General features: G+C 45.0%; 1 pseudogene across 1 annotated transcript; it reads right to left on the reverse strand.

The window, feature by feature from the left end:
- Positions 1-2,881: 2,881 nt before the first annotated feature.
- LOC308418283 (death-associated protein 1-like) lies at positions 2,882-3,175 on the reverse strand (annotated as a pseudogene). The gene has a single exon. The product of its transcript is annotated as a death-associated protein 1-like (transcript).
- Positions 3,176-9,554: the final 6,379 nt, after the last annotated feature.

A 9,554-nucleotide genomic window follows, 5' to 3' on the forward strand; every position in this document is an offset into this window, starting at 1 on the left:
CAAGTCCCACTTACAATTACACAAGCTGTTGTGGGGGAGATCATATAACCCGTAGTCTGATCAAAACAGAAGACTACAGAGGAACATAGTCCAGCTGCTGATTGGTTTATAATGAGTAGCTGTCAGTCTATCAAATGTGGCATTTGAGGAATGAAGAGCTGGCAGCTGGAGCTGGGACAGAAGGGGAGAGGCAGAGCAGAAGCAGGGCAGGGAGCTAGAGCAGAGCAGAGAACCACATGGAAGTGATGCCGGGAAGTTGGGCTGAGTCTTGTGGACTAGCTGGGGGACTGCCCCAGCAAACAGGGCAACTTCCTTATACTGTACAGATGTCTTTATGTCTTTATTATGAAACCCCAAGTAGGACCCCCAAAAGCCCCACAATAAGTTTCTTTTTGCTTCATTCCAACAATATAGCTTAGGGCTTCATGCATGTTTAGCATGTGTGCTGGTGAGCTGCTGTTGGAGTACACTGTGTGAAATTTTCTCTGTCCTTCCTCACCTAACTAGGCCATTCTTTGATTGGTTTAATTTAAAAGTCGGATGGCCAATTAGCTGGACAGGACATGGAAGGTGTGAATTCTGAGAACTTTCACCAGGAGACATGGGAGGAGATAGAAATGACTATAGGCCTGGAAAGTAGAGCTAGCCACATGGCTGGATGTGGTCAGGTTAACTTAGATAAGCTAGTTGAGAGTTTGCCCAGTTAAAACCTAAGACTTTGAAATATTAAAAGTTATATATGTGGTTATTTGGGGAAATCTGGATAATTGCTGCCATATTAATTTCCAGCATTAATTAATTGATTAATGTATACAGAAAATAAGTTTAATTTACAAGCTGCAGTCTCAGCTATCACCATTTTTATAATTAGAATTTCTTGGCACTGGTAAAATGGCTCAGTAGCTAAAGGTGCTTGTTGACAAGCCTGAGGGCTCGACTTGAGTTCAATTCCCAAAACTCACATAATGAAAGCAAAAAGCTTACTTCTTCAAGTTATCCATTAACCTTTATAACACTGTTACTCTGTCCCTTCCCCTACCACTGAAACTGAAAGACCCCCAGAGCAGGGAGACCCTCACTCAAGTCTTGGGATAACACGACCCCCCCAAGAACTAATGAGAGACTGTCCTTGCTGTAATTACAGGAGGTTTATTAACAGAAATCAGTGCACTGGGGTCAAGACTCATATCCTATGCAGGGGTAGAGGAGTTCAACCCCTGAGTAGCTGGGAGAAGGGGTATTTAAAGGAAAAAAAGCCACAACCCAAAGGGGGTAGGAAGGGCATCATTAGAAAATGTCAAAAATACCAGCGAAGAATCACAAGGGAAATTCCTGGTTTCTCAAGATTACTGAACCAGCTATAACTTCTATGGTCAATTAGTTCCTGAAACAAAGTCAGTGAACTGGCTATTCTACATTTTTGGCTCTTACCTGTTAGGGGGTCAGGACTTATCCTGGTCTGTCAAAATAAAATTACAGAGACTATGTAAGGAGAGAGAGAGAGAGAGAGAGAGAGAGAGAGAGAGAGAGAGAGAGAGAGAGAGAGAGAGAGAAATGTACTGGATATTTAAGAGCACTGACTGCTCTTCCAGAGGTTCTGAGTTCAGTTCCTAGCAAGCCACATGGTGGCTCATAACCATCTGTAATGGAATCTGATGATGCCCTCTTCTGGTGTGTCTGAAAACAACTACAGTGTACTTGTATAAGTCAAATAAATAAATAATACTTTAAAAAAAGAATTATATGAGATGATGGAAATGTTTTTGGGGAAAAAAAGGTTGGTTTGTTTGTTTGTTTTGAGGCAGAAATGCAGGGGCTTTATTATAATCAACATATTCTCAACATGAAAGATTAAGCAATTCATTCAGGCAAACATGTCACCTTCAGTGACCCAGAGTCCAGACACATACCAGAGCTAGCTCAGAGTACACGGAACACAGGGCAGCCCCTCAGGTTGCTGAACTAAAGGGGATTGTGGGTGCTTCAGGATATATGCAGGTATGCACAGGGGACCTGGTGTTGCTGGCTCTAAGGTCCCTTCTTAAATTTGGTTCCATAGGACGGAGCAAGGATGTGGGCTGCAGCCAAGCCTGGATCTTCAAAGCTACCCTTGGTTCACACCATTTTAGTAATTACAAAGGAAGAGACTGACAACAGTCTCCGGGACTGTGTTCTGTTCCCTGCTAAGTCTACCACCGGAGTACTAAACTGCTCATAAAACTCGAGGAGCCCATCTCTCCTTTAGCCACATGGTGCAGCCCTGATTAAATAGTCCCAGAAAGGCTGGTGGCATACTTGGTGCTCACAGAGCAACCGTGAACTAAAGCTGGATCTACTGTAGGCCACTGGGACAGCCCGGAGCACCTTCCCAGAACAGCACCCCAAAAGGCTCTACATCTAGCTAAAGGAGTTCTTTGACTTTTCTGAAAAGCGGGGATCTGCAGCCATGGACTGAGAGCAGGAAGTGAGCCTGGCTGTTCCAGAGCACACCATAGTGCTTTCATCCAATCTCTCCAAAGTGGCCTCTTCCTCTTAGGGACCACGGGTAAAAATTTAAAGCGACTGCTATAGTGTGAAAAACTTCCTTTTACTCAGGACTCACCACAGTGTTAACGGCACTTCTGGGGGTTCAATGACCCTTTAGTGACACCCGACTAGGACTCTTAGAAACAAAGTTTGGTGTTTGAGCCTCTTCTAGTTTTGAACATGGGGATCTAACACAACCGAGGCCCACTTTGCTTTGTCTTAGATTTCTAAATTTAGTAAACTCTGTGGAAAGTGTGGGAGTTGTTTTTGTCAGGGAAGCATCCTGGAGGCAGCGTGGGTGCCGCTGCTTCTGCTGCTGCTGTGCTGGGGTCTGGGTGTCGGCTCTGAGCGCCAGTCACTTGCGAGGCTGTTGGACATGCTGCGTTTTTGGTGAAGCATGTTTGTCCATGGAGGCATGTGGCTTCTGTACAGCAGCTGGGAGGGGGAATGGTCTTTGTCACCCCGGCCAATAACACTAGAGAGGAACACTGTTGATTTAGGCGGGCTAGTGCTTTCCCAGTTTTGGTCGTCTTTGTCTTTCTCTTCCTTCCCATCTCTTGTGTGTGGGCGTTTCTGCACAATCCGCATCCCACCGGCTTTCACAGGGGGAAGGTTTAGTCTTTAGCTTTCCTTCTGGAGGATAGGACATGGCACTGCTGGTTTTCTGAGGGGCAATAGCAGCCGCGGGTGGGTGGCAGTGCTCCTGAGGCCTCGGGAGGAAAGGCGTGAGGCACGCGCCGCTAGGGAAAGCACACTGCCCTAAAATGTATTTATTTCTTTGCCTTTGATATGCAAAATATCGCTGACATTCTAAATAGAATAAGATCTTATTTATTCTGAACTAGATGTAGAGGACCATGGGATGCTCCTTGTGACACATTCCACCATGAACATTCACAGTCACAGAGCAGGACAATCCTAAAGCAAAGTATTTTCCACATACGTTGGTGTTGGTATCGGGCAGACAGGGCTTTAGCAGAGTGGAAAGTCTGTTCTGTAGGTGTCAGTTGTGTAGCCCTGGCTGTCTCAGAACTTGCTCTGTAGACCAAGCCGGACTTAAATTCACAGAGATCCACCTGCCTCTGCCTTCCAAGTGCTGGGATTAAAGGCCCTGAGTTTGGCTAGCATCCAAGTTGAACGGCTCACTCCTGCCTACAAGACATTTGGTCTTATCTTGTGTTCCATGAGCCAGCAGGAATATTTGTGCAATGGTATATCCCAAGAAATGAAGACAAGGCATTTTATAACAAGGGCTGAGGAGCTTGCCAATTTATAACAGGTTGAATATGCCTGAAGTAAGAATGCTGGGAAGTTGACTGTAACTCAAGAAAGGTCTTCAGGGATAAGGAGAAAGTTTATCTTCACCTCTCATATTCAGTGCTTGTCAATCAGGCTTCAGGGCCAACAGAACTGTGCCTTTTTAATCCCTGTTTTTCCCACCTAAGATCTCTGCTCTAGGAGAGAGCATAGCTTAATTCATTTTAAAAGGACAGACTCATGGGCTCACAGTAGAAGTCACTGCACATCTCTGCCTGTTAGACCACCAAGGTACTCTAGAAATAGGAACTTTGGAGATGAATGGTTCAATAAACTGATTATGAAGGTAACTGGCCTGAGTAACTCCAGCTTGTCCTTCTAGTTCTCTCTTGCTAACCCTTTCCTCCAGAGTCACCTAGACTCCATGAACAGGACTGATTGATAAACATCTTTATAAGCTGGGACTCAAACTATCCCCAAGCAACATGAGCCTGCAGGGTCTGCTATATCCAAGCGGGGACAATTATCCATGATTGTGAGGCTTTACCCTACAGCAGAAGTAATCATCTCAGGAGAGCCAGATTGTTCCCTCAAGAGATAACTTCCCCAAGGCCAAACCTGAGATAGTGATCAGCCAGAACACACCTTCATCATCAATGCTTAATTGCGCATGCTTCCTGCCCCCTGACTCAATTATTTCTCTACCAAATGGTGCCTCCTACTGGTATCTAACTTGGGGGTATATGGAGTTACATCTTGTTCCTCAAGTCAGGTCCAGTTACCTGTCCTCAATAAGTCAATTTAAAAGGGCAAATTAAAAGTGAAAAACAGTGTGGCTACATTAAGAAGAGAGACAAAGAGATCTAGCAAGCCCCTTCAGAGTCCTGAAGTAAGATCAAAGTTTAAGAGGGTCCGCAACATGTACGTCTAAACAGCCCCAGCCAAAGAGGGCTACCATTTGAACATCATTATCTGGGTTTTAGTCCCATCCTGGAAAGTGCTCTGGGAAGTTGCTAGAACTGTGTGAAATCTCTTTCCAAGGGATAAGTTCCCTCTCTGGATGGGAACTTTCCTTCTCCCAGCATGCAAACACTTAGAAATTCTCATGTCTTTTGGGTCTATTGTTACAATAGTCTGATAATGGAGAGAGACACTCACTGTACTCACTGTTACTGGGATTCTGTAAACCCCACCCCTCAGTTACCTAGCAACAGCCAGGTATACCTCACCCCTCAATTACTCAGAAGTGGCCAGGTATGCTCCCAGTGACCTGACACTATAAAAGGAGCTGCTTGACCCCTCCTCTCTCTCTTGCTCTTGTGCTCTTGCAGCCTTGCTCTCCCACCCCTACCCCTCCTCTTCCCTTCCCTTCCCTTCCCCCCTCTCCCTCCAGGTGCTCATGTGCTCGTGGCCGGCCTCTACTCCTCTACTCTCTCTCTCTCTCTCTCTCTCTCTCTCTCTCTCTCTCTCTCTCTCTCTCTCTCTGCCTCTCTTAACTCTCCCATGACCCGAATAAACTCTATTCTGTACTATACCATTGTGTGGCTGGTCCCTCAGGGGGAAGAGATTCCCAACATGGGCCCCTCAGAGGCATCCCTCTTACCCCCAGGCCTTGCCACACCTCCATGGGCCATATGCCCCCTACTCTCTTCATCCTTCCCCTAACATTGGTGCCGTGACTCGGGATGTCATCTTTTCACAACATTGGTGCCCCGAGACTTTTCCTTTCAGTGACTTTTCCTTTCATTGGTGCCCCATCATCTTTTCCTTACAACTGTCTCTCTAAAATATCTTCTTTCAGGCAAGTAAATGGCTACTGAATAAAAAACAGAAAAATACAAAGGAAGGATCAGTAGCTTGATTCAGAACTCATTTATTCCACATCCAGCACCATTAATGGCTAGTAAATAAATAGTAAATAACTAAGTAAATGCATATATACATACATATACATACATAAAAGGGAAGGACATGACTGCCCCAGGTATTGTGGAGGAGAAAGTTTGTTGTAGATAAAGGGGAGAGCAGAGCCAGAGGTAGAAACATCTGGGAGAGTCCAAAGTGAACATTATTGTAAATATTAAAAAGTGACATAACCTTTTATCCTGCGATTTGACAGCTCTCGAGGGGCGATCTGGCACTGCAGGAATCTCTACCTTCCAGCTCAAGGCTGCCTCCAAGAACTCAGGCGTGATTCACTCCACCTGCCCCTGCTTCTGTCCCAGGTGGCATACAACCTCCCTAGTGTGTCACATTTACACACTGTACTCCACTGACCGGTACAAACATGACTCACATCTATTAACTTATCAAACAGGTTTATATGTTAAATTTTCAATCCACAAACCCTCTACACAATAAGCTTACAACCAGCAGTCAAAGATACAAACTGCCCATCCAGAAAAGATAAATTAGACCCATAGAAACCCTTAGAAATAATCATAACAACCTCTTCAAGCTATAGATGTGCCAAGAGAAACACACATGTCAGCTTCCACGTTGCCCTTGGAATCCCCACCTCTGCCTCCTCTTCTATTCCTCTAGCCTCTTTCCCCGCCTACCTCTGCACTGTCCGATCATGTAATGCCTTAACATAAACCTACAGAATATGACCAGACTGAGCTAAGCCAAGTGAGGAGAGAAGGGATGGGGGAGAGCCAGGAGAGTAAAGGAAAGGGCAGCTGGGGGAAGGGCAGCTCAGTTCCTGGTCAGTGTGTGAAAGACCCCCGCTTAGCAACAGTAAATGCCATGTCTGTAAGGCTGTGCACACACGGGGCAGGCTAGGTCAGGGTCCCAGGTGGCCAAGCAAGATACCGGTGGGTGGCCAGCTTACAATAGACAAAGAAAGGAAGACACTCAGATAAGCCCAGCTTTCAGATAAGCCACAGCCCGACTGGTACCAGGAGTTGTGTCCTTGGAGCCATATTTCTGCCACAGTTCTCACACTTAGATAAGCCCAAAGCAACTATTCTCAGAAGCTGCAACCCCAGCTGGTACCAGGAGCCGTGTCCTTAGAGCCATATTTTTGGGCTCACTCCCTGGCCACATTTAAACTAGCCAATTAAAAACCTGTTACTATGCTTCTGCTTCTGTACCTCGCTTCTGCCCCCCAAACCCTATAAAAAAGAAACTGTCCCTTGGTCCGGCGCGCCAGTCTTCTGAATAGGCTGTCACCCACAGATGTCTGTGACCAATAAAACCTCTTGCGACTTGCATCCAGTGGTCTCGGCTGATTCTTGGGTCCTGGGGTCTCCTCAGATAAAGTCCTCTTGACAAGTGTACCAGCCATACCCTGTAACAGGCAGGACTGAGGTATGCTGGGAAAACCTATTACATGTCTGTTTTGATATGTAAAATAGGCATCTCAGCCATTTGTCCCAGATTTGAGACCTAATGATTATCCGTTACTAAAGTGGCAGATTAATTAATCATCACAACAAGAAGTTGCTCACAGCACTCAGAGATAAAAGAAAAAAAAACTTTATTGAGCTCAAGGAGGCTTGGCTGGAACAGAAATCTTCCATAGCCTATGCTGGTTTGTCTGCCTGTGGGTTCTCACCTCCAAGTTACAGTCTGAGCAACTAAACACACCAGAAAAGACCGAATACTTAGACTCAATTCAGATTTACATGAAATGAATTTATTCTTACTGCTAGCAGAAGGACAACAGCCTTATTGCTGAGCAGCATGCCATGCAGAAGGTGGGTTAAGGGTGGACATCAGAAAGGTGGGTGTAGCAACAGCCCATGAATTCACAGCTGGGCAGGAAAATTGTTTTACTGCCCTCAGTTATTTCTTACTTTCCCACTATAGAGTAATAAAAAGCCCATTTCATCCCTTTCCCACAGCAATTAAGCAGGTTTTATAGAAACGTAGGCAGTGGTTAATATCTCAGATCCCTTATCCTATCTCCCCTGCAGGTCACTAGGACCTCCCAGGCATTCCAGAGAAAAAGGTCAGTGGCCCTTAAGGGATGGCTGTCTGGCTCCATATTAAGTTCCTTTAGTCATTCCGGGGACCTGTGTAAATTATTACTGAGATCTGGGCACTCTAATGACTGGGAAAGAGAGACTGGGCAGGCAGAAACACAGTGCCATCAGGTTAGGGTTGGCTCTCATGTCTCCCAAGATATTTTACAGAGACAAAACCTGAAAATTTTGGTCCCTTGGACAAATAAATGGGTAATCGTCATAGCTATCTTGAGAGAGTCCAGGCCAGAACTAAACTTTGGAGCAGCTGTTAACCTGGGTCATCCTGCCTCTCTGGGAGAATTATGCTTTTCTTGATAAGAGGCTGTTAGCTAGGTCATCTCTGAACTGCCAAGCAGAAACATGCTCCTTTTGAAATGGAAATAGGCCTAACGAATAAGCAGTGAAGATCAGCAAAGCTTAACAGAAACATCCTTGGAAACTCTGCTGTTTATTGGGGCAGCAAGGGAACACAATCTTTCTGAGAGATGACACTTAAGTAAATTTAGAGGGACCGAGAGAGTTTCATACATATAATGTTGCCGCTGTTTTTGTGGTTTTACTGGATGCAGGGTGAGTTAGCTTTGCAGAAAGGTCAGGCTGGGGTTAGGCAATTCTTCACCAGAGGTTATTACTGAACAATGCTTCTGTAGCTAAATGCTATGTTGTGTTACTTAATATTCTTTCAGCAAACTTATTTGCTGCAGGAGAAACTTGAAGTAATAAAATTGATGTCGTAAAGGATTTATTAATAAACTTTCTTAGGAAATATTAAGTTAACAAAGCAGAATTTAGCTGAAGGAACTTTGCCTCCAAGTTTGTTAAAAACTATAAGAAAGAAAACTGCAAAGCATAATTGAAGTTTAGGGTTGCTGAGAAAACATTCCTGCTAATGTTTGTTCGCCAAGATTGACCTCCACTTATGCTCTATTCCTGAAGAGTAAAAGGTTGTCAAAGGACACTGATTCCTTGCCCTAGGGATTTCCTCTGCCGCTCCCAGGAAATCCCACCCAGGAAATCCCACTTTCTTGAGATTTGAGTTCCCAAAATACCACAGAAGGTCCAGATGACCTCTGTGGAATGTTCCAACGCCCTAGGTGTGCCTGGGGGTGTACTGATAAAAAATGTATGATTCTTCCCTTATGAATTTCCTCATTCCCCCTGTCCTCCCCCTCCTTTGTGATTTTTGCCTTTATAAGCCTGTTACAAGTTCAGGCCGGGGTCGAACTCCTCTACCCCTGCGTGGTGTATGAGTCTCGACCCCAGCATGCTGGCCTGAGATCTCACTCTTTCACTTTCAATAAACTTCCTCATGTGATTGCAGCAAGTCTGGTCTTGGTGCCTCGCTGGGTGCGCGCCTCTCCTGAGATTTGAGTGAGGGTCTCCCTTCGGAGGTCTTTCATTCCCATTTAAAAAAAAAAAAAAAAGACATCCCTAATTTACAACTGGCCATTAGGCTCATTCCTATATCAAAGAATGTGCCTATAATGGGGCTGGGGTGGGGCTGGGGCAGGGGTCACAGGCATCATTAAGTCCTAGTCTGTGCTCTGACTAGGAAAAGCATAATTCTGTGAGGTAGGCAAGATGAACCTGGGTAACAGCTATTTGAAAAGAATAAAACTGAGGCACTTAAATAGTTTTGGCAGTATCTTTGCTGTGCAAATATCTCTTCTGCTCAAGTAGCCAGACTTGTAATCTAAGGTATACGTTTAAATTGTCCAAAGTGTAACATAGGGCTGGTCCTGGAAAGAGATTTAAGGATGACAGCATATGTAGAATGTATAAACCGATAACAGCTTCTAT

The sequence above is a fragment of the Micromys minutus genome, assembly GCF_963924665.1.
Source record: "Micromys minutus genome assembly, chromosome: 3".
NCBI lineage: Eukaryota > Metazoa > Chordata > Mammalia > Rodentia > Muridae > Micromys > Micromys minutus.